Raw genomic sequence first — 24,936 nt, 5'->3', positions numbered from 1 at the left:
CTAGTTTATTTGCGTAGAGGTGTTTGTAATATTCTCTGATGGTAGTTTGTATTTCTGTGGGATCGGTGGTGATATCCCCTTTATCATTTTTTATTGCATCTATTTGATTCTTCTCTCTTTTTTTCTTTATTAATCTTGCTAGCAGTCTATCAATTTTGTTGATCCTTTCAAAAAACAGCTCCTGGATTCATTTATTTTTTGAAGGGTTTTTTGTGTCTCTATTTCCTTCAGTTCTGCTCTGATTTTAGTTATTTCTTGCCTTCTGCTAGCTTTTGAATGTGTTTGCTCTTGCTTTTCTAATTCTTTTAATTGTGATGTTAGGGTGTCAATTTTGGATCTTTCCTGCTTTCTCTTGTGGGCATTTAGTGCTATAAATTTCCCTCTACACACTGCTTTGAATGCATCCCAGAGATTCTGGTATGTTGTGTCTTGGTTCTCGTTGGTTTCAAAGAACATCTTTATTTCTGCCTTCATTTCGTTATGTACCCAGTAATCATTCAGGAGCAGGTTGTTCAGTTTCCACGTAGTTGAGCAGTTTTGAGTGAGATTCTTAATCCTGAGTTCTAGCTTGATTGCACTGTGATCTGAGAGATAGTTTGTTATAATTTCTGTTCTTTTACATTTATTGAGGAGAGCTTTACTTCCAAGTATGTGGTCAATTTTGGAATAGGTGTGGTGTGGTGCTGAAAAAAACGTATATTCTGTTGATTTGGGATGGAGAGTTCTGTAGATGTCTATTAGGTCTGCTTGGTGCAGAGCTGAGTCCAATTCCTGGGTATCCTTGTTGACTTTCTGTCTCGTTGATCTGTCTAATGTTGACAGTGGGGTGTTAAAGTCTCCCATTATTAATGTGTGGGAGTCTAAGTCTCTTTGTAGGTCACTCAGAACTTGCTTTATGAATCTGGGTGCTCCTGTATTGGGTGCATATATATTTAGGATAGTTAGCTCTTCTTGTTGAATTAATCCCTTTACCATTATGTAATGGCCTTCTTTGTCTCTTTTGATCTTTGTTGGTTTAAAGTCTGTTTTATCAGAGACTAGGACTGCAACCCCTGCCTTTTTTTGTTTTCCATTTGCTTGGTAGATCTTCCTCCATCCTTTTATTTTGAACCTATGTGTGTCTCTGCACGTGAGATGGGTTTCCTGAATACAGCACACTGATGGGTCTTGAGTCTTTATCCAATTTGCCAGTCTGTGTCTTTTAATTGGAGCATTTAGTCCATTTACATTTAAAGTTAATATTGTTATGTGTGAATCTGATCCTGTCATTATGATGTTAGCTGGTTATTTTGCTCGTTAGTTGATGCAGTTTCTTCCTAGTCTCGATGGTCTTTACATTTTGGCATGATTTTGCAGTGGCTGGTACCGGTTGTACCTTTCCATGTTTAGCGCTTCCTTCAGGAGCTCTTTTAGGGCAGGCCTGGTGGTGACAAAATCTCTCAGCATTTGCTTGTCTGTAAAGTATTTTATTTCTCCTTCACTTATGAAGCTTAGTTTGGCTGGATATGAAATTCTGGGTTGAAAATTCTTTTCTTTAAGAATGTTGAATATTGGCCTCCACTCTCTTCTGGCTTGTAGGGTTTCTGCCAAGAGATCCGCTGTTAGTCTGATGGGCTTCCCTTTGATGGTAACCCGACCTTTCTCTCTGGCTGCCCTTAACATTTTTTCCTTCATTTCAACTTTGGTGAATCTGACAATTATGTGTCTTGGAGTTGCTCTTCTCGAGGAGTGTCTTTGTGGCATTCTCTGTATTTCCTGAATCTGAATGTTGGCCTGCCTTGCTAGATTGGGGAAGTTCTCCTGGATAATATCCTGCAGAGTGTTTTCCAACTTGTTTCCATTCTCCCCGTCACTTTCAGGTACACCAATCAGACGTAGATTTGGTCTTTTCACATAGTCCCACATTTCTTGGAGGCTTTGCTCGTTTCTTTTTATTCTTTTTTCTCTAAACTTCCCTTCTCGCTTCATTTCATTCATTTCATCTTCCATTGCTGATACCCTTTCTTCCATTTGATCGCATCGACTCCTGAGGCTTCTGCATTCTTCACGTAGTTCTCGAACCTTGGTTTTCAGCTCCATCAGCTCCTTTAAGCACTTCTCTGTATTGGTTATTCTAGTTATACATTCTTCTAAAATTTTTCAAAGTTTTCAACTTCTTTGCCTTTGGTTTGAATATCCTCCCGTAGCTCAGAGTAATTTGATCGTCTGAAGCCTTCTTCTCTCAGCTCGTCAAAGTCATTCTCCGTCCAGCTTTGTTCCGTTGCTGGTGAGGAACTGCGTTCCTTTGGAGGAGGAGAGGTACTCTGCTTTTTAGAGTTTCCAGTTTTTCTGCTCTGTTTTTTCCCCATCTTTGTGGTTTTATCTACTTTTGGTCTTTGATGATGGTGATGTACAGATGGGTTTTTGGTGTGGATGTCCTTTCTGTTAGTTTTCCTTCTAACAGACAGGACCCTCAGCTGCAGGTCTGTTGGAGTACCTGGCCGGCCGTGTGAGGTGTCAGTCTGCCCCTGCTGGGGGGTGCCTCCCAGTTAGGCTGCTCGGGGGTCAGGGGTCAGGGACCCACTTGAGGAGGCAGTCTGCCCATTTTCAGATCTCCAGCTGCGTGCTGGGAGAACCACTGCTCTCCTCAAAGCTGTCAGACAGGGACATTTAAGTCTGCAGAGGTTACTGCTGTCTTTTTGTTTGTCTGTGCCCTGCCCCCAGAGGTGGAGCCTACAGAGGCAGGCAGGCCTCCTTGAGCTGTGGTGGGCTCCACCCAGTTCAAGCTTCCCGGCTGCTTTGTTTACCGAAGTGAGCCTGGGCAATGGCGGGTGCCCCTCCCCCAGCCTTGCTGCCGACTTGCTGTTTGATCCCAGACTGCTGTGCTAGCAATCAGCGAGACTCCGTGGGCGTAGGACCCTCTGAGCCAGGTGCGGGCTATACTCTCCTGGGGCACCGTTTCCTAAGCCCATCGGAAAAGCACAGTATTCGGGTGGGAGTGGCCCGATTTTCCAGGTGCCGTCTGTCACCCCTGGAAAGGGAACTCCCTGACCCCTTGCATTTCCCGAGTGAGGCAATGCCTCGCCCCTGCTTCAGCTGGTGCACGGTGCACTCACCCACTGACCTGCGCCCACTGTCTGGCACTCCCTAGTGAGATGAACACGGTACCTCAGATGGAAATGCAGAAATCACCCGTCTTCTGCGTCGCTCACGCTGGGAGCTGTAGACCGGAGCTGTTCCTATTCGGCCATCTTGGCTCCTTATGTGCCACATTTTCTTAATCCCATCTATCATTGTTGGACATTTGGGTTGGTTCCAAGTTTTTGCTGTTGTGAATAGTGCCGCAATAAACATACGCGTGCATGTGTCTTTATAGCAGCATGATTTATAATCCTTTGGGTATATACCCAGTAATGGGATGGCTGGGTCAAATGGTATTTCTAGTTCTAGATCCCTGAGGAATGGCCACACTGACTTCCACAATGGTTGAACTAGTTTACAGTCCCACCAACAGTGTAAAAGTGTTCCTATTTCTCCACATCCTCTCCAGCACCTGTTGTTTCCTGACTTTTTAATGATCGCCATTCTAACTGGTGTGAGATGGTATCTCATTGTGGTTTTGATTTGCATTTCTCTGATGGCCGGTGATGATGAGCATTTTTTCATGTGTCTTTTGGCTGCATAAATGTCTTCTTTTGAGAAGTATCTGTTAGTATCCTTTGCTCACTTTTTGATGGGGTTGTTTTTTTTTTTCTTGTAAATTTGTTGGAGTTCTTTGTAGATTCTGGATATTAGCCCTTCGTCAGATGAGTAGATTGCAAACATTTTCTCCCATTCTGTAGGTTGCCTGTTCAATCTGATAGTAATTTCTTTTGCTGTGCAGAAGCTCTTAAGTTTAATTAGATCCCATTTGTCAATTTTGGCTTTTGTTGCCATTGCTTTTGGTGTTTTAGACATGAAGTCCTTGCCCGTGCCTATGTCCTGAATGGTAATGCTTAGGTTTTCTTCTAGGGTTTTTATGGTTTTAGGTCTAACATTTAAGTCTTTAATCCATCTTGAATTAATTTTTGTATAAGGTGTAAGGAGGGGATCCAGTTTCAGCTTTCTCCATATGGCTAGCCAGTTTTCCCAGCACCATTTATTAAATAGGGAATTGTTTCCCCATTTCTTGTTTTTTTCAGGTTTTTCAAAGATCAGATGGTTGTAGATATGCACCATTATTTCTGAGGGCTCTGTTCTGTTCCATTGGTCTACGTCTCTGTTTTGGTACCAGTACCATGCTGTTTTGGTTACTGTAGCCTTGTAGTATAGTTTGAAGTCAGGCAGCGTGATGCCTCCAGCTTTGTTCTTTTGGCTTAGGATTGACTTGGCGATGTGGGCTCTTTTTTGGTTCCATATGAACTTTAAAGTAGTTTTTTCCAATTCTGTGAAGAAAGTCATTGGTAGCTTGATGGGGATGGCATTGAATCTATAAATTACCTTGGGCAGTATGGCCATTTTCATGATATTGATTCTTCCTACCCATGAGCATGGAGTGTTCTTCCATTTGTTTGTATCCTCTTTTATTTCATTGAGCCGTGGTTTGTAGTTCTCCTTGAAGAGGTCCTTCACATCTCTTGTAAGCTGGATTCCTAGGTATTTTATTCTCTTTGAAGCAATTGTGAATGGGAGTTCACTCATGATTTGGCTCTCCATTTGTCTGTTATTGGTGTATAAGAATGCTTGTGATTTTTGCACATTGATTTTGTATCCTGAGACTTTGCTGAAGTTGCCTATCAGCTTAAGGAGATTTTGGGCTGAGACAGTGGGGTTTTCTAGATATACAATCATGTCATCTGCACACAGGGACAATTTGACTTCCACTTTTCCTAATTGAATACCCTTTATTTCCTTCTCCTGCCTGATTGCCCTGGCCAGAACTTCCAACACTATGTTGAATAGGAGTGGTGAGAGAGGGCATCCCTGTCTTGTGCCAGTTTTCAAAGGGAATGCTTCCAGTTTTTGCCCATTCAGTATGATATTGGCTGTGGGTTTGCCATAGATAGCTCTTATTATTTTGAGATATGTCCCATCAATACCTAATTTACTGAGAGTTTTTAGCATGAAGAGTTGTTGAATTTTGTGAAAGGCCTTTTCTGCATCTATTGAGATAATCATGTAGTTTTTGTCATTGGTTCTGTTTATATGCTGGATTACATTTATTGATTTGTGTATGTTGAACCAGCCTTGCATCCCAGGGATGAAGCCCACTTGATCATGGTGGATAAGCTTTTGGATGTGCTGCTGGATTTGGTTTGCTGGTATTTTATTGAGGATTTTTGCATCGATGTTCATCAGGGATATTGGTCTAAAATTCTCTTTTTGTTGTGTCTCTGCCAAGCTTTGGTATGCTGGCCTCACAAAATGAGTCCCTCTTTTTCTATTGATTGGAATAGTTTCAGAAGGAATGGTACCAGCTCCTCCTTGTACATCTGGTAGAATTCAGCTGTGAATCCATCTGGTCTTGGACTTTTTTTGGTTGGTAAGCTATTAATTATTGCCTAAATTTCAGAGCCAGTTATTGGTCTATTCAGAGATTCAACTTCTTCCTGGTTTAGTCTTGGGAGGGTGTATGTGTCGAGGAATTTATCCATTTCTTCCAGATTTTCTAGTTTATTTGCGTAGAGGTGTACGTTGCAATCAAACTAGAACTCAGGATTAAGAAACTCACTCAAAACCGCTCAACTACATGGAAACTGAACAACCTGCTCCTGAATGACTGCTGGGTACATAACGAAATGAAGGCAGAAATAAAGATGTTCTTTGAAACCAATGAGAACAAAGACACAGCATACCAGAATCTCTGGGACACATTCAAAGCAGTATGTAGAGGGAAATGTATAGCACTAAATGCCCACAAGACAAAGCAGGAAAGATCTAAAATTGACACCCTAACATCACAATTAAAAGAACTAGAAAAGCAAGAGCAAACACATTCAAAAGCTAGCAGAAGGCAAGAAATAACTAAGATCAGAGCAGAACTGAAGGAAATAGAGACACAAAAAACCCTTCAAAAAATCAGTGAATGCAGGAGCTGGTTTTTTGAAAAGATCAACAAAATTGATAGACTGCTAGCAGGGCTAATAAAGAAGAAAAGAGAGAAGAATCAAATAGATGCAATAAAAAGTGATAAAGGGGATATCACCACCGATCCCACAGAAATACAAACTACCATCAGAGAATACTATAAACAGAGTATGTAATTCTTAAAAGCCCTAGGAGTTTTGGAATGAGCATTGGCTTCAATTTAAAGTCACCAGGTGCATTAGGCCCTAATAAAAGAGTCAGCTTGTCCTTTGGAGACAGGCATTGACTTCTCCTCTCCAGCTATGAAAGTCCTTGATGGCATCTTCTTCCAATAGAAGGCTGTTTTGCCTACATTAAAAATCTGTTGTTTAGTTTGGTCACCTTCATCAATGATCTTAGCAAGATCTTCTGGATAACTTGCTGCAGTTTCTATGTCATCACTTGCTGCTTCACCTTTTTTTTTTTTTTTTTTTTTTTGACGTTTCACTCTTGTTGCCCAGGCTGGAGTGCAATGGTGTGATCTCGGCTCACTGCAACCTCTGCCTCGCAGGTTCAAGTGATTCTTCTGTCTCAGCCTCCTAAGTAGCTGGGATCAGAGGCACCCACCACTACTCCTGGCTAATTTTTGGTATTTTTAGTAGAGACGGGGTTTCACCATGCCTGGTGGCCAGGCTGGTTTCAAACTCCTGACCTCAGGTGATCTGCCCGCCTTGGCCTCCCAAAGTGCTGGAATTACAGGCGTGAGCCACTGCACCAGGCCCACCTTGCATTTTTATGTAATGGGGACAGCTTTTTTTCCATAAGCCTCATGAACCATCCTCTGCTAGCTTCAACCTTTTCTTTTGCAGCTTCCTCACCTCTTTCAGCCTTCATTGTATTGAAGAGAGTTAGTGTCTTGCTCTGGATTAGGTTTTGGCTTAAGGCAGCATGGCTGGTTTGATCTTCTATCCAGATCACTTACGCTTTCTCCATATCTGCGATAAGGCTATTTCACTTTCTTATTCATGTGTTCACTGGAGGAGCACTTTTAACTACTTTCAAGAACTTTTCCTTTGCATTCAGAAGTTGGCTGTTTGGTGCAATAGGCCTACCTTTCAGCCTATCTTGGCTTTTGACATGCCTTCCACTAAGCTTGATCATTTTCAGCTTTTGACTTAAAGTGACAGATGTGCGACTCCTTTCACTCGAACACTTAGAGACCATTGTAGGGTTATTATGGACCTAATTTTAATATTGTTGTGTCTCAAGGAACAGTGAGGCTTGAGAAGAGGGAGAGAGATGGTAGAACAGCCGGTCAGCGGAGCAATCAGAACATACAAAACCTTTATCAATTAAATTTGCCATCTTATATGGGCATGGTACCCCAAACATTTATAATAGTAACATCAAAGATCACCGATCATATGTCATATGTCACCATACAGACATAACGATGAAAAAGTTGAAAATATTGTGAGAATTACCAAAATTTAACAGAGACAGGAAGTGAGCACATGCTCTTGATACAATTGCTTGACACAGGGTTATCACAAACTTTCAGTTTGTAAAAAATGCAATGTCTGGGAAGTGCGATGAAGTGAGGTATGCCTTTACTGACTTTAATTTTAGTAAATGACTTCATAAGGAAAAGGAAAAAATGTCATTGTGAGGGCACTGTGTTTGTTATAGACTAGCTAGGTCATCAACTGGGTGCTTTTGATGATACTAGCAGAGTCCTCCGTGTGCTAGGACACTGTTTGAAATTCTTGTCATAGCTTTAAATGTCGTGTTTTTATCAACTAACTCCCTATTAGTTACTGTAATTGAATTTTTATGTTAGCTTCCACTAGTAGCAAGTTTTTGAGTCAAGATGGCCCTTGGGTTTTATTGCCAACCCTGACAGCAGGATCCTAGACAGGGTCGCTTTGCTCTTGAAGCCTCTGATGTCCGGTTGCAAAGTGAGTATAATTGCTTCTCTGTCAGATCTGTGTTGAGGAGCTCAAGAAATAACAAATGTGGAAACACTCAGATCAATTACTTTTTTTGTTTGTTTCTACCTTATCTAGTTTCCTAGGTCAAAAGTTTGCTTGGCTAATGAAAGAAAGGAGTCCCAACCTTTCCAAGTGGGACAGATTCCCTAGCTGCGCTCTGTATATTGAATCTGCTTCTTATCATTTGGCTGTGGTCTCTGTGAGTGCTGAAAAGGAGGAGATAATTTAACGCACTAGGGAAATGGAAAAGACTCCTGCTTGGCAGGCACCAGGGTGGCAAGAGAATCCAGGATATGGCCATGCACAGCTTAAAGACTACATTTCCCAGCTGCCTTTGCAGGTGAATGCCTTCAGTGAGACCTAATTGAGAGTATAGTCTGGGGAGTCTGGGAATGTTGCCTAAGAAAGGCTGATTTAGTTGGTGGTGCAGCTCCCTTTTTGCCTCCCCTCTTTCTCTCTTTCTGGAATGTGGATATGATGGCAGAACCACAGATGATCTTGAATGAGGAGGTCACATGCTGAGGATGGTGCAGCAGAAAGATGGAAGGAGCTCAATGCCTGATGAGCTTGTGGACCTACTGTATCAGTCCTGGATTACTCACTTTCTGTCTTTTATGGAGAGAATAAACCATCCTCTTTTTAAGTTGCTCTTCCCCCCTTTTTTGTGGTCCCTCTTACCATAGACCAAATTTAATTCCTAATGAATAGATCTGCCAAATTGTTTGTATCAGAGATGACAACAGGAACACATCTGTTTACATTTTCCTTTCTCCTGAAGCCCCACCTAGTCCCAGAGAGTGGTATGTTTCTTCACTGCTACTTTGGGCAGAAGCTACCTGGCTGTGGTGGTTAAAGTCAGCACTGCTGTTAGCCCTTGTGGGGCCTTTGTGCAAATTGAAAAAAAGCATTCATATCCTAAGACACCTTCCTGTTCTTTGCCAGAAAAATGTCTCAATGCAAATTGACAATGTGTGGACAGGAATGGAACATGCGCTTGAGAAGCAGCCCCTGCACAGGATGCCACTGCTCAGCTTTGGGTCAATGTCCAGGCCAGTATCTGACCTTGAACTTGTCTCTAGGTCTTCCACCTTTACTTAGCACAGGCCTCAGAACAGTCCAGCCAGGGGTCTGGGAGAGAAAGTGGCTGAGACTGTGTGAGATGGGGATGGGGCAGAGGATGGATGGGGTAGAGGGTGGATTACAGTGAGTTTCTGGCTATTGACTGCTTTCACATGAGCAGCTCATTTCTGTGCCAACCATTTGACTAGTAAGTTGGCAGAAGCCCTGCCTGTTGGTCACATTCTGGCCCATGCTGCAAGGCCACCTGGCAGGCTCAGGCTGCAGCATGGCAGGCTGTGTGCACACGGCCATCTCCCCCAGTCCATCCCCAGAGCTGTCTGTGCAGTCCTGAGCTCCCATGTAAGCCAATGCTACTTTTGTGTGAAGAAGGTGGACGAAATCATCAGCAACTCTTGCTTATATAGAATGTGACCCAAGCAATAGAAAGAGAAAATCCAGGTCTTGGTTTTGTACTGGCTTGTGAGAAGTCCTTCTTTTCCTCTCTAGCAATTTCCCTACATCCATCCCTGCCTACCCACATTGGATTAAAGGGAAGAGAGAAAAATGCCCTAAGCCCCAGAGGGAAAGGTGGCAGAGCCATGATATTGCTGCTCTTGACTTTGTAAGATGGCCAACATCAGCCCACAGAAATCTGATCTGAAATAGAATGAGCTCACCTGACTTCAAAATTTACCAAATTTGTTGTGAGGCAGTCACTTACCCTAAAAAGTAAACAGGCTCTTACTCTGTCATAGTTTACATTTGTGTGTGTGTGTCCTTTTCTGTTTTCTTTCCTTCTTCCTTCCTTTCTTTCTTTCTTTTCTTTCTTTCTTTCTTTCTTTCTTTCTTTCTTTCTTTCTTTCTTTCTCTTCTTTCTTTCTTTCTTTCTTTCTTTCTTTCTTTCTTTCTTTCTTTCTTTCTTTCTTTCTTTCTTTCTTTCTTTTTAGTAGCTTTAACTTGTTCTGCAAACAAGGAATATAACAGAACAATGTGCGTTCCTTTGAAATGGCACCATTAATCTTGATAGCAAGTTTCTAATTATGAAGGATAGAGAGCTTTGGCTGCTTCATGGAACTGTCGCCTGGTGACTTTTTTCAGTCCCTTTTTCTTGCTTTCCCTGTCTCCGGTAGCTTCCTTGAGAGCTATGGTTTCTCAGTGTTAGACATTCAAAAGCACAGCAGCCTACAGGCCATGGCTAAATCTTCTTTACAACCAGATGCATATGAGATCTTAGCAGGAAGTAAGAAAAGTATATGCATTATTAATAAACACACTTAAATGCATACAATAAAATGAATGCTGTTTCCTTCAAAGTAACCCTCCTTTGCAGATATAGTCTAACCAAGCCTCCATTGCCCTGCCCAGCATGGATCTGAAACTCTCCTCCGTAAATTCTCTAGAGCTCTAGGACCCCCCTCTAAATGCCCACAAGAATCCCAGCTGACTGAGGGCAAAGATGCACCTTATTTCTGGCTCCCTTTTGCTTCGCCACTTGACTTCAAATGACTTCAGGCTGATTCCAGAAAGCTAATACACCCTCAAAGGACAATGCGCCTTCATTTAGCTCACTCAGGAGAGAGGCCACAGTCTTGAGGGGAGGCATTCTCCAAGGCATAGCTCAAAAATTGTTTCAAGCAATGGAATCTTCACGTGAATGGGCACATGGCCTCCCACAGCAAGGATGCTCGCTAATGGGGAAGAATCACTGAAAATCTGAATTCAGACGTGTTTCAAAAAGCAGCTTCAAAGTGTGTGACTGATCTTCCTAGTCCTGGGAAGAATAGAATTGGCCCTTAGAACCGTTAAGAGTCAGATTGTGAAACAGAGAGTTCTTGTTCCCCATATGTTTCACTCTAAATGGAACTTGAATCAGAGCTGGGAGAGGAGCCTCATAAAAGCCTTCTTATGAGTCAAGTGCTTTGTAAATTGATTGGTAGAGGGAAAAGAAATTGCATATTGAAAGGACTGTATTTCCATTAAAATGCATGTGTGCAAAGCAAAGAAGGGCAGGAAACATTGAGCCCAAGACTTTCTGAGTTTGAGTGAACCAACCTGCTGGAGTGTTTTCTGGCCATCACTTTGTGCTGCCATGTCTCAGCCTGTGCTAAGTCCAGGGGATCTGGGGTTCCAATATTTGCAAGAAAAAGCAAGGACAACAGGTTTGAAGTCAAGCAATGGGAGGGCCTCCCAGAGACCTGGAGCAGGAGGGACGAGTGCCTTAGCTGCTTCTGTCTGTCCATCTTCCATCTGTCTGGCGATCAGGATGTTTCCTGGGGCCCATTCAGTGCTTCCCTGTTGGCTGGGGGCTCCCATCAGCTGCCAGGGGTTCCACCTATTTTCAGTGGTCCATGTGCAGTACTCAGAGAAATGCCTCCTGAGGGAATGAGTCTAGGGGGTGAGCGCCTTTTAAGAAATGCGGTGGCTCACGCCTGTAATCCAGCACTTTGGGAGGCCAAGGCAGGCAGATCACCAGAGGTCAGGAGTTTCAAACCAGCCTGGTCAATATGGTGAAACCCCATCTCTACTAAAAATACAAAAAATAGCTGGGTGTGGTGGTGGGCCCCTGTAATCCCAGCTAATCAGGAGGCTGAGGTAGGAGAATCGCTTGAACCTGGGAGGCGGAGGCTGCAGTGGCCCAAGATTGTGCCACTGTGCTTCAGCCTGGGTGACAGAGCGAGACTCCATTTCAAAAAACAAGGAGTATGAAAATGCTTTCCAGCCCTTTGCAATAGGGCCTGTCTCATGGGGTGCAGCCTGGAACTTGTGCAGACCCCTACACAGAAGGACCTCTGCTTGGCCCAATGCTCTGCTCCTGCTGTCTCGTCATACTTAATACTTTTTTTAGCAAGAGGCCCTGAATGCCATTTGCATTAGGCAAATTCTATAGCTGATCCCCATGAGGCTCTTCTGTGTGGGGACCTGCACAACTGCAGGGCTGCACCCTATGACGCAGGCCCTATTGTGAATGGCTGGAAAGCGTTTTTGTATTTCTTAAAGGGTGTTCACTGCCTGGACTCAGTCGCCCCCAAAATAGCATCTTGGGTGTCTTATTTAGGTGGCGCCTGCTTGGTCTGAAAGAGCTCATGTGACTTCAGGAAATACCGAATTTGTTCTGAGAAAGCCACTTGCCCTAAAAAAAAGCGTGTGGGGGGAGTGCTCCTAGTCTGTCATAGTTAAAGTTCAAAGGTTATTTACAGTGTGTTGCATCCACTGTGGCGACTCCTGGCAGATCCTGAACTTAAGCAGACGTGTGTTACAGATCTTAATGAGTGTGTTGATGCCGATGGGAGTTGCCCTGGATCACAGCAAGTGGGTGATAGGTGGGTGAGAGGAGAGACATTCTTTTTGTTAACCCCTCATTTCGACGGTCAGTCTCAGATGGTCATTACAAACCTTTTCTAAATCTGGACCTCAACAAGTCCCCCTCACACCAGGGACAAAGTAAGGGTCATGTGATGGCCTCTGAGCTGACCTTCGAGTTCAGAGCGGCCGTGTGCTGGTGCTGTGATCACTAAACTGACTGCTTTGCAAGGTCAGCACTCAAGGCTATAGATTTATATCTCTCTTTTATTGTAAAACTAGAGTATGCCACAACCAGGAGACTGTGGCGCCTCACTCAGGTGGTCTGTCTTCTGCAGTTGAAGGCAGGTCTTTTTCCTCCATCCTTTCAGATTGAATCCAGGGGGTCTTCCCTGGAAGACCTGTGTTCCACAGAAGACTCCCCTGGAGCTTCTCCTCTCTGCACCTCAGCTTTCTTGTGGGTGCAGCAGGCCACCCAGGCCCAGCCCCTGCTCACGACAGTGACTTTGGCTTTCCAGGGTCTTTCTCATGCATTCTCAACCATTAGACTCCCCAGTCCTCTTTCTATTTTTTCCCCTTATTTAGTAAATATTTATTGAAGATCCATTACTTGCACAAAAGACAGCAGGCTGCAGGGAAAGGGGTTTATAGTGGGAGATATGATGAAAAGATGATTAAGATTGTAAGTTCTCAAAAGTTTAGATGTTGAAGTATTATTTTCCAAAATGAGTTACACAGGGTATTAATGGGTACCACTCAAAGAAAGGGTTCTAGAGTGAATATGAAACATTGGCTTAAACAAAGTTAAACATTTTAAATTACTGCACAGCTTCTCAAAAGTTTTAATAAGCTAATGTGTCATCTAACTTCCCAAAAGGAGAAACATAATATATTGGACTTCTTAAAAGTATTTATGAAATTTTTTCTTGTATTGAACTAGTCCCAAATAGAAGACTTAGCCTTAAAGGGCAAAATAAAAAGATGAGTTCTTTTTCTTTTTAACTGACAAATAAAAATTGTATACATTTATGGCTTATAATATTATGTTTTGCAATATGTATACTTTGTAGGATGGCTAAACTGAGCTACTAACATGTGCATCACCTCCTATTTTTTTGTGTGGTGAGAACACTTAAAATCTACTCTCAGTGATTCTCAAAATACATTATTAACTATAGTCAGCATGTTGTACAATAGATCTCTTGAATTTATTCCTCTCTGTCTAACTGAACTTTTGTATCCTTTGACCAATATCTCCCCAACCTTCCCCATACCCCTGACTCCAGCCCCTGTTATCACCACTCTACGTTCTACTTCTGAGTTTGACTTTTTATAATAGATTCCACTTATGAATGAGATCATGCAGTATTTGTCTTCCATGCCTGGCTCATTTCACTTAGCACAATGTCTTCAAATGTCCTCAGGGTCTGCCCCTCTTTCTGCCTCTGTGGGGGCTCCAAGTGGGAATTCATGGTTACCATAATTGGCAGGGGGCAGAGATTTGGAGCTGGAACCTCTAGAGTCTGAGCTCTACCATGGAAAGGCTGTATGATGCTCAGCAAGTCATTTAACTCTTTGGTGTCTCTGTTTTCTCATTGATAAATGCAAAGATAATAGTGCACCTTCACTGAGCTTCACTGGGTTAACCAGGTAAAAAGCCTTATGGGGCAATGCCTGGCTCTGGCAGGCTTGAATGTTGGCCGCTGGCTCTGGTTCTCCCATGTGGAAACAAAGCCTACGTCTCACACCCAGCAGCAGGAGCAGCGGGGTCTCTGCCCAGCCAGTGTGTTCTGAGTGGCACAGGGTGAGACATAACCAGGTCCATGAACATTTGTGTCTTTGTATAAGGTCAGACTTTTATTGATGCAATTTCAATCATAAAAGCCACTAGCTGCATGGAGTTCCCAAGGAGGCAATTTTCTTTAGTGCTACCTGTTTACTTGGTAGTTAAAGCCACACGCACACTTTACAAATCAGTCAGTATTGCAAACAAGACAGAGTAGTACACTTAATCAATATACAATTGCTATACATTAAACCTTCTACATCAGTAAACATTCATAAAGTAATATTTAACATTAAGAGAAAAGGGGATAGGATAAATGGGTTAATGAACCAGTCCAAGAGGGTAACATGAACAAGGAGAATGTCCTGGTCTGATCTGGATGGACATCAACATTTTGTAAGAAAGAGACTTTCGCGGCAGATTCTGGGTGCTGGTCATGAGTGACAGCAGGATGGGGTCTATGAAGACGGCCATCTGGAGCTGGTGAATTCTTCCTCTTTTTATAGCCCCCGAGTCCTCTGGTGAGGACTGATAAAGTGAACCTTATCTGATTGGGTGTAGTCACTATTGATTAGACAAACATCTGGTTCCTGTTGGCGTGATGTCTTTTAAAATGTAAGATGGAGTCTTTTTCTAAGATGGAGTCACTTATGTCAAAGGTCCTGTATACACAGGAGCTGCCCACATTTCAACACAAGTTGCCATGAGACTGCCCAGGAGGACCTGAATGCCTGGAGTGCTCCAGCCATGCTCATGCCGGCAGCTTTTGTCCCTCTGCCTGCCTCTGGACACCTCCGGTGTGGAGTTGGAGATGAGGAAGAGAGGCTTGGGTTCCTATCAGCAGTGTGGAATGAGCAGAGGTGCGGGTAGACTGAAGCTCTGTGTTTAACCTCTGTTTACAGAATATGGACGCTGAGAGAGAGTCTGGGGTACTTAAGGAAAGGCTTGATTGGATTGCAGAAAACAGTTTCTGAAATTTGGACTATTTCTGAAGAATCAAATTTTAATTCTTTTGAATTTATACAGCAGTTCATCTCACAAATAATTATTAAATGATAATAACAATAATAATGATACTCTTCCTCCTCCTATTATCACCAAATAGCATTTACTGGGTGTTGGCAAAATGCTGGGCACTGGTCAGAAATACTGGACTTGTATTTCCACTTGATCCTTCAAAAATCCTTGTGATCAATAAATTACTATGTTATATAATTAAAATATTAAAATAATTGGAAATTTTGTTTAATAATAGCAGTAATATATTAGTGTAAATACTTTTCTGAATAATGAAATATACAGTAATATATTATGCACAAACACAAATGTGTTAAGTAAACACATCAGAGCTTGTTGCCAGCCATGATATAATGTGTATTATCTTATGCTATACCGACATCCCCATTTGACATTGGAGGACATGAGCTCTGGGTTGCTAAGTGACATTTCCCAGGTTACAGCTCTCTGGAGGAGGCAGCTGGACTCCAGGACCCCATGTTTCCTGAGACCTCCATAGCCTGCCTCCCACTTTGCTGTGCTGCTTCTATGAGAAGATAAAGTAATTTAATAGCAGCTGTCGATATGCAGGGCCACCTCTCAAGTGCTTGAAAATAGTTCTCTTAAGCAGGAAATACTTTTTTTTCCCAAAATAATTTATTGTGTTTCGAAAGTATTTCCTCTAATTGCAGGAAATCCAAATCAAGCGCTTGCATTTCTTATAAACAAACACCTCTGCATACTTTCCCCTGACCATGGCTGACTTCAAAACCAAGCAGGCCTGCACCAGAGCCTCAGAGCCAGAGGAGACCGCCCCAGGCAGAACCACAGACTACGCAGGGCACCTCTGTTCACCTCTGCACCCATCTCCCTGAAGTGCCGGGCTTGGCTTCCCGGCAACATCGTTCATTTCAACAGCTAAATACGCGGTCAACAATGGGTTGGTGAAAATGGGGGCGCCCAGGAGCCATTCCATGCCTTCAGATGGGGTCCAGGCTCAATGTGCAATGCATCATTTCACACAGGTTAAAAGGAAAAGCAGTTGCCAGTGCCTGTTGTTCGTTTAAAGAGATTAAAATGATAGAAAAAGAGGATTTTGCATTTAGACAGTGAGCAGTGGAATTTAAAAAGCAGTGCCAGAAATCATTTAGTGTGCGTTACATTCTTTTTTTTTTTTTTTTTTTTTTTCCAGACAGAGTCTCACTCTGTCATCCAGGCTGGAGTGCAGTGGCGTCATCTTGGCTCACTGCAACCTCCGCCTCCCCCAAGTTCAAGTGATTCTCCTGCCTAAGCCTCCCGAGGAGCTGGTATTACAGGCATCCGTCACCAAGCCCAGCTAATTTTTGTATTTTTAGTAGAGACGAGGTTTCGCCGTTTGGCCAGGCTGGTCTTGAACTCCTGACCTCAAGTGATCCGCCTGCCTTGGCCTCCCAAAGTGCTGGGATTATAGGCGTGAGCCACTGTGCCTGGCCTTAGTATGCGTTACATTAAAAAAATCACATGTGCTCCATAAAGATGTACAATTATTATGTATTAATAAAAAATGTAAAAGACCGTGTAAACTGCTATGTATTCCCACCGGAGAGCTGGTGAGTCTCTCCATGGATCGTACCATTACCACAAGAGTCCTCTGGCCCACGCACACCCTGCTCTGCCCATCAGCAGTGCTCCCCCTCCTCTCCGCCATTTGCTTCTCATATCCTCCTGGGCTGATGTGCCCATGCTGTGTACTCAACACTGCCTGTGGCTGGTGCAAGCCTGGAAGGCAGGTAGACGGTACGGATGGCTAAGCAGGCGAGCTGGGCTGACGGTAGCCTCGGCTGTCTATCACGCTGCTACCCAGCCTCGGATTCAGGTCGAACCTGCCTGCACTTTCTGAACACCTGGAAAGATAAAGCCCGGGCCCAGACAGTTCACTTCTCACACAGCAAATGGGAAAAAAATGGAGAAGGCGCTGCGTCCTTTGAGGCTCCTGCCCTCCAGCCATCTTATTTATTTGCTGTGTCACTCTGGGCTTAAATGGCGCTTTCCTCCAGGACTCTCTTGGCTTCTCATTCTGCTACCTCCACAGGGTTTGGTACCTTCCTGTGTTCCTGTGGTTCCCACTGCACAACTGGATCTCTGTTCTCACTGCCTGAAATTAGCATTCCTGTTCCTGTTTCTCTTGCCTTCCTGACTTCCAGGAGGTGGTGGCAGTTACCCCGCTCTGCTTCCACACCCTCGCCTTGTCTTCCTCGATAGACTCAACCCTTTGTCCTGCTAGTTTCTAGTCCTCAGGTCACAGGCAATGAAACTCGTCTTCGGCATTTAGTGAGAGATGGCCTTTCTGACTTTGTGCCCCAGCCACGGTGCCAGTCTTCTGGATCTTTCCCAGCAGCATTGACACCGTGAGTGCTGCCTGTGCACGCATTCATTGCATTCTTGCTCCAGACGGCAGTCTGACCGGCACGACTCAACTCCCCTCCCCTCCTGTCCCTTTCTAGTAAAATTCCCTGTATGTTACCCCAACCTCTGCTGACTCACAGGTGACTGCTGTCCTGATTTTTAACCCCACAGGATAATTTTGTCTGTTCTTGAGATTCACATAAATGGAATTTAATAGTACACCCTATTTGGTGCCTAGTGGCTAGAATTTAGTACAGTGTTTTAGAAACACATCCCTGCTGTTGTGTCTGCCAGTAGTTTATTTGTTTGCTGGGTGATGTTCCATTGTATAATTATCCTATAATTTCTTTATTCATTCTTCTGTTGTTGTGCCCTTGTTTATTTCCAGTTTTTGGCTACTGTGAGAGACAGCATGTGTAGCAGTAGCGCTAGCTAGGCTTGGACATTAGTCTCTTTCCAGAACTTGGGACAGGCCATTAAGGTCAGGACCCGTGGATGTGACCCAGAGATTGCTGACCCTTGGCTGCCTGGGACAGCAGTGGCAGTCTGACCCTGGGGGAGTCAGAGGAGGGCCACTTGGTGACCGTTACACCCCAGGAGATACGGACTCAATGAGCAAACCCCTGTGGACAGGGGTCAAGGAATCTCCCTCCTAGAGAAATATAGGGTTTTGTGATTTTCTTTGGTTCAATGTCAAGAGAATCAATTTGTAGGAAATGCTAGAGCCCTCCTCAACTCAGTGCACTGAGTCCCTGAATGCTCACTCAAGGAGACAAGAAAGGTGGAGTGCAGCCCTGCACAGCAGCTGCTGAGCTCTGGATCAAGGAGGGCATCGTACAATATCCAAGGAGAGAGCAAGGGAAGGAAACACCAGTTAACTCATTTAAACCTCACAATCACATGTCATCTCTATTTCATAGATTTGAAAGCTGAGGTTCAAATATGTTAAATAATTTGTCCAGGGGTAGCAGCTAGTGTCAGAGCCACTTCTTAATAACTGACCACAGGACTGGATAATTCTCAAAAGATAAAATGCAAATTAAGTGACTAGTAGAAAACATTGATTATGTATTAGTTTTATGCCAAATGCTATTCTTGCCAGGGTATTACAGTTAAAAAGACAGACAGAAATTCTTGCCTTGGTGGTGCCCCAGGGTGAAGTGAATGATGAACAAAGTGAACACATAGAATATTTTAGAAGGTGGTCTATGGAGAAAAATAAAACAGAGAAGAAACAGGGGTTGTGGTTGCAGGGGTATTTGCAAGAGTAAATATCTTGACCAGGAAAGGCCTATGAGAAAGTGGCATTTGAGGACAGACTTGAAAGAGATGAGAGCATGACCCTAGGGTGGGATTGAGCATTAAAGGTGAGGAAATGGCCATGCAAAGGCCCTGTGACAGCAGTGTGCCAAGGCTGAGAAACTGCAGAGAGAGCAGGGTGACTTGAGTGAGTGAGTGAGGGGGAGTCATAGGAGCTGGCATCAGATGGGGGTTTCTGGGGATGAGCTCAGGTGGACCTCATAGGCCATGGTGAGGAATGACTCTTTGCTGAGTAAGGTGGGAAACCATGGAGGGTTTGGAACAGGGGAGTCACATGCCCTGAGTTGTGTTTAACAGGATCTCTCTGGCTGCCCAGTTGACAACAGATAATTGTGGGCAAGGACAGAAACATGAAGACCCATTAGGACATTATTGCAATAATTCAAGCAATAATTCAGATGGTGACTTTGACAAGAGTGGCTGTTCCACAGATGGTGGAAAGTGGTCACAATAAGGTTCAACTGGGAAAGTGGGACCCAAAGATTTGCTCAGGGATCGGATGAGGGGTGTGAAAGAATTCATTCTGACTCCAAGGATGGTGACATTGCTATTCACCGAGGTGGGGCAGGTGACAGGAAAGCAGGTTTGCAGGGAAGAACAGGAACTCATTTTTGGATACATTACACTGGGAAATGCCAAGGAAAGCTGTTAGACAGCTGGATATCTGCATGTGGAGTTGAGGGAGGGGTCCAGCCTGGAAATATAAGCATGGGCGTCATCAGCATACAGACTGTATTTCAAACATGAGAGTAGATGGGGTTACCTAGGGAGTGCCTCTGACATTCTGAGGTTGGGCTAGACCCAGGAGAGGAGACAGTAGAGGGGCATCCATTGAGGGGAAAGGAAAGCAGGAAAGCAGCAGTGGACTGGAGGGGGTGTCTGGCTGTGTCACAGCAGCTCTTAGGTCAGGTAATCTGGGGGCTTGGCAATTTGGAGCTCATTTGAGGGAGATTTTGCAGCAAAAGCCTGAGTGGGGTGGGTTCAAGGGAATTGGGGACTGTGGACACAGACAACTGCAAAGGGTTGGATGGAGAGGATATAGGCCAAGAGAGGCTCTGTCCAGCCTGACCAACATGGAGAAACCCCATCTCTACTAAAAATACAAAATTAGCCGGGCGTGGTTGTGCATGCATGTAATCCCAGCTACTCAGGAGGCTGAGACAAGAGAATCTTTTGAACCCAGGGGGCAGAGGTTGCGGTGAGCCGAGATCGTGCCATTGCACTCCAGCCTGGGCAACAAGAACGAAACTCCGTCTCAAAAAAAAAAAAAAAAAGGAAAGAAAAGAGGCTGTCTTCTAACTCTTTTTCATGGCAGGTTTCAAACATGTGCAAACACAGGATGAAAGAACAAAATGCTTGTGTCTCCACCACCCACTTCAACAACGATCTTGACCAATCCTGCTCCGTCTATACCATTCCTTCCCCTGCAAACCCCAAATATGTATATTAAATTAATTGATATTGCTCCACCTGCAAACCCCAAACATGTATATTAATTGATATTGCTCCACAGCTCACTGAGGCCCCACAGCTCACTGAGACCCTGTAAAAGTTTTTCTTTTTTTTTTTTTTTAAGTTCTTCTCCACTCTATGCTTCATTTGGGATAGGTGCCATGGGGCTGCCTTCTAGTTTGCTGATCTTTTCTTCTCCAGCATCTAATGTACCATTCATCTTATCCAGTGAACTTTCCATTTCTGATATTTTACTTTTCATTTCTAGAATTTCATTTGTGTGGTTTTCATATCTTCCATTTCTTTGCTTGTCATATTTATGCCTTCCTTTTTGGTGGCTCACGCCTGTAATCCCAACACTTTGGGAGGCTGAAGTGGGTGAATCATCTGAGGTCAGGAGTTTGAGACCAGCCTGGCCAACATGGTGAAATCCCTTTTCTACCAAAAATACAAAAAATTAGCTGGGCGTGGTAGCGCATGCCTGTAATCCCAGCTACTCGGGAGGCTGAGGCAGGAGAATGACTTGAACCTGGTAGGCAGAGGTTGCAGTGAGCTGAGATCGTACCATTGCACTCTGGCTTGGATAACAAGAGCAAAGCTCCACCTCAAAAAAAAAAAGGAAAAAGAAAATATTTGTAAGATTAAAAATAACTGTTTTAAGGTTCTTATCAGATAGTTTCATCATCTCTGTAATTTCTATTGACTGTCTTTTTTAAAAATCCAGTTTATGGGTTATGGTTTTCTTCTTTGTATGCCTGGCAGTTTTTTATTAGATGCTCTATAGAGTGCACTTTTCATTGTCGAGGGCTAGATTTTGTTGCATTTCCATAAAGAGTGTTGGACTTTCTTTTGGAACACACTTAAGTTACTTGGGATCAGGTTGACCACTTCAAAGCTTACTTTTATGTTTTATGGCAGGCCCAGAGCAGCATTTAGTTTAGGACTAATTTAGTCCTACTGCAGCAATGTCCACAACTAGGGCATGGCATGGATGGAGTGGCCCACGCAGAGTAGGGAGGGGCAAAGCGCATTCAAGAGCTGGGAGGCCATTATAGGAAAGATCATCTTGTGACTATTAAAGTGGCCAAAGTACTAAATCTGTTTGTCCTTCCTTCCTTCTTTCCTTCCTTCCTTCCTTCGTCCTTCCTTCCTTCCTTCATCCTTCCTTCCTTCCTTCCATCCTTCCCTCCCTCCTTCCCTCCTTCCGTCCCTCCTTCCCTCCTTCCTTCCTTCCTTCCCTCCTTCCTTCCTTCCTTTCCTCCCTCTCTCCCTTCCCTCCCTCCATCCTTCCCTCCTTCCCTCCCTCCCTCTCTCCTTCCCTCCCTCCCTCCTTCCTTTCTTCCTTCTTTCTTTCCTTCCTTCCTTCCCTCCTTCCTATCTCCTTCCCTCCCTCCTTCTTTCCTTCCTTCCTTTCTGAAAGTTGGGAAAATAAAGAGTTAAATTCCATGCATGATCGTAGATTGGATCCTGAATTGGGGGTGGGGTCTTATAAGAGATATTAGGACAATTTGATGAAATTTAAATTTGTACAATATATTAAATAATAATACATAAATAACAAATTTCCTGAATTGGGCCAGGTGTGGTGGCTCATGCCTATAATCTCAGCACTTTGGGAAGCTGAGGCAAGTGGATCACTTGAGGCCAGGAGTTTGAGACCAGGCTGGCCAACATGGTGAACCCCATCTCTACTAAAAATACAACAGTTAGCCGGGCATGGTGGCGGGTGCCTGTAATCTCACCTATTTGGGAGGCTGAGGCACAAGAATTGCTTGAACCCAGGAGACAGAGGTTGCAGTGAGCAGAGATCATGCCACTGCACTCCAGCCTGAATGACAGAGCGAGACTCTGTCTCAAAAATTTAAAAAAACCATAAAAATGAATAAATTTTCTGAATTTGATAATTGTATTGTGATTATATAAGCGAATTCCTTGTTCTTAGGAAGTACATATGCCGAATTATTGAGATGCAAAGGATCAATTTACTCTCAAATGTTTCAACGACATAAAGAGAGAAAAAAGAAAAAAAGAGAAAGAGAGCACAAACGAGATAAAATGTTAACAAAGAGTGAATCATTGTTGTACTATAATTCCCAGGATCCCAGGAATATGTACTCACTAGGACAGTCATTTGTCATATTGCTTAGGAAGCAGGTTTGGAGTCTTGTGTGGGGAATTCATCGACACCACCAGTCCCGAGTTTATGTGCAGTGGAAAATGGAGCAGTGTGGTCAGCAGTAGGAGAGCCGACTTCCACCCTCCACCTGCTGTTCCACGTGGTGGGTCTGCACAGCCTGGCTTGTGAGCAAATCCATTTTTCCTTCTCTTTGGGACCAACATGGGCTTAGAGATGTCATAGTCTTGGGCATCCAAAAAATTAAAATTTGAGAATCTCAATGATTCAAAATTGCTGCTGTCAATTAATACATGATGAACTCATGTTGTTTTGAAAAAAGAATGATTGAGGTGACCAACAGAAGACTTTAATGTTTGTCCCCAAGTAGGTAGGCCATCCCAGATTTCCAACCCTGGGTACATTGCATTGGCAACCTAAATCCCAAGGACTATGAACTCTGTGGTCATTCTGCAGTTTCCTCTGAGAGTATTCATGGGTTTGGGAATCTCCTGCTGAAAAGGATATTGGGTAAAATTGCTTTATGTGAGTACGAGTAAACATTTAGCATATATTACCAAGAAAAGCAACACTGTAAGCCCAGGAAGCTTAGAGCTTCTCAAACAGAAGGGGATGATGGAGAAAAAAGGTGAAAAGTCTGGCAGGCAGGATGAAGGTCAATCAAAAAAGGGCAGCTGGCCACAGGGAAATATCATTTCACCCCTACTAGCATGGGTGAAAAAAATATATGTTGGTGAGGATATAGAGACATTGCTGATGTCATTTTAAAATGGCATAGCTGCTTTGGAAAACAGCCTAGCAATTCCTTGAAAAGTTAAATGTAGAGTTTCCATATGACCCAGCAATTCCACTCCTAGGTATATACTCAAGTAAAATAAAAACATATGCCCCCACAAAAACAAAACTTGTACACAAATGTTCATTGCAGCATTTTTCATGATAGCCCAAAGTGGAAACAACCCAAGTGTCTACAAACTGATGAACGAATAAATAAAATGTGGCATATTCATACCAAGAACTATCCTTTGGCAAGACAAAGAAATGAAATACTGATAAATGGGACAATAGGGGTAAGCTTTGAAAATGTGCTGAGTAAAAAAAAAAGCCAGACACAAAAGGCCACATATTGTATGATTCCGTTTATCCGAAACATCCAGAACAGGCAAATCTGTAGAGACGGAAAGTAGATTAGTGGCTGGCAGGGCTAGAGGGAGAGGGGTCTAGGGAGTGATGACTCATGGGTGTGGTGTTTTCTTTTTGGGGTGGTGAAAATGTTCTGAAATTAGATAGTAGTGATGGTTGTACAACTCTGTGAATATACTAAAACTACCTGAATTGTACGTTCTAGAAGGATGAATTTTATGGCATATGCATGGCACCTAAAAAAACCAAAAGAGGGCGGCTATGTGTCCTGGGTTGTTCCTTGCTTCTTGTATGTGTGTTTCTGCAGTCCGGTTGAGCAGCTGTGCCTCAACCCTCGGGTCTATCCTGGTCTTGAATGCTCCTGACTGTTGTCTTCAGCCTTGGAACCACACAGCACCGCAGCACAGCCTGCAAGCCTTCCTGGGAAGATTTACACCTCTAGGCTGAGTCTCTGCTACTGCACTTTCTCCTCCCTCTCAAATGAAACCGCAGTGCCTCTCTGTGTGACCTTCTCAGTCATGCAATGACTTCTCTTTCATTTCCTATAAGCCTCTGAGCCCTGCCTTCTCCTTGCCAATTCCCCTTAGCTCCATCTTCCTTTGGCCTTCTCCTGTTGTGTAAATCTGTAGGGAAATGTCATTTAAAGACAAAACCCACTACTTATTCTTCTTTCTTAATTGCTCCTTGGGAAATATTTGCTTCTGTGTTCTTGGTGAAGGAAAGCTTAATTTTGTCTGCTTTTATATCACTAGTCTTTTCAGATTACACATTCCCAATCGATCACCTCTTGAATCAAGTAATTAGTTTTATTGTATCAGTCTATCCTTCAGAATTTCATTATGCAAATATAAACATGCATAAATACATTCATGTTTCCCCCCCTTTTACATAAAAGGAGGCACACTGTTTTGTGCCTTGCTTTTGTTTCACTTACTATGTCTGAGAACTTTTCACATCAGTATATGGAAAGCTTCCCCTTTCTTTATCAGCTGTGTGAGAGAGTCCAGTGTCAAGATGGACTGTGTTTGCTTTCATCAGTCTCTGTGGAAGGATCCTGGCTGACCTGTGTCTTTTGCTTTTACAAACCTTGCTGGATGACCTCACAATCACCTTGTTGCATGCACATGTAGGCAGAGCTGTAGAATAGATTCCCGGTGAGGGAGTTGCTGGGCAAAGGGTAAATCTGTTTATAATTTTGGCACATATTGCCAGAGTGCCTTCCACAGGGTTCTATCAACTGCTGGGCACTCCTGTCAGCAGTAAGAGTGGCTGCTTCTCCCAGCCTTTCCAATAAAATACGTTACCAACGTTTGAAACCAGGTGCAGTGGCTCCTGCCTGTAATCCC

General features: G+C 43.6%; 1 long non-coding RNA gene across 1 annotated transcript in view; it reads right to left on the bottom strand.

Annotated features, from left to right (window-relative positions):
* LOC129057648 (uncharacterized) overlaps positions 1 to 24,728 on the bottom strand; it is a 32,369-nt gene extending 7,641 nt beyond the window's left edge. The window contains exons 1-2 of the long non-coding RNA XR_008522296.2: positions 24,525 to 24,728; positions 9,796 to 10,036 (exon numbers count right to left, since the gene is read on the bottom strand). This is a non-coding gene — a long non-coding RNA (uncharacterized LOC129057648). The remainder of the gene's footprint in view (positions 1 to 9,795; positions 10,037 to 24,524) is intronic.
* Positions 24,729 to 24,936: the final 208 nt, after the last annotated feature.

Source organism: Pongo abelii, chromosome 12, assembly GCF_028885655.2.
Source record: "Pongo abelii isolate AG06213 chromosome 12, NHGRI_mPonAbe1-v2.0_pri, whole genome shotgun sequence".
Taxonomy (NCBI): domain Eukaryota; kingdom Metazoa; phylum Chordata; class Mammalia; order Primates; family Hominidae; genus Pongo; species Pongo abelii.
The sequence above is the reverse complement of the archived record's forward strand: the minus strand, read 5'-3'. Positions and strand labels throughout refer to the sequence as shown.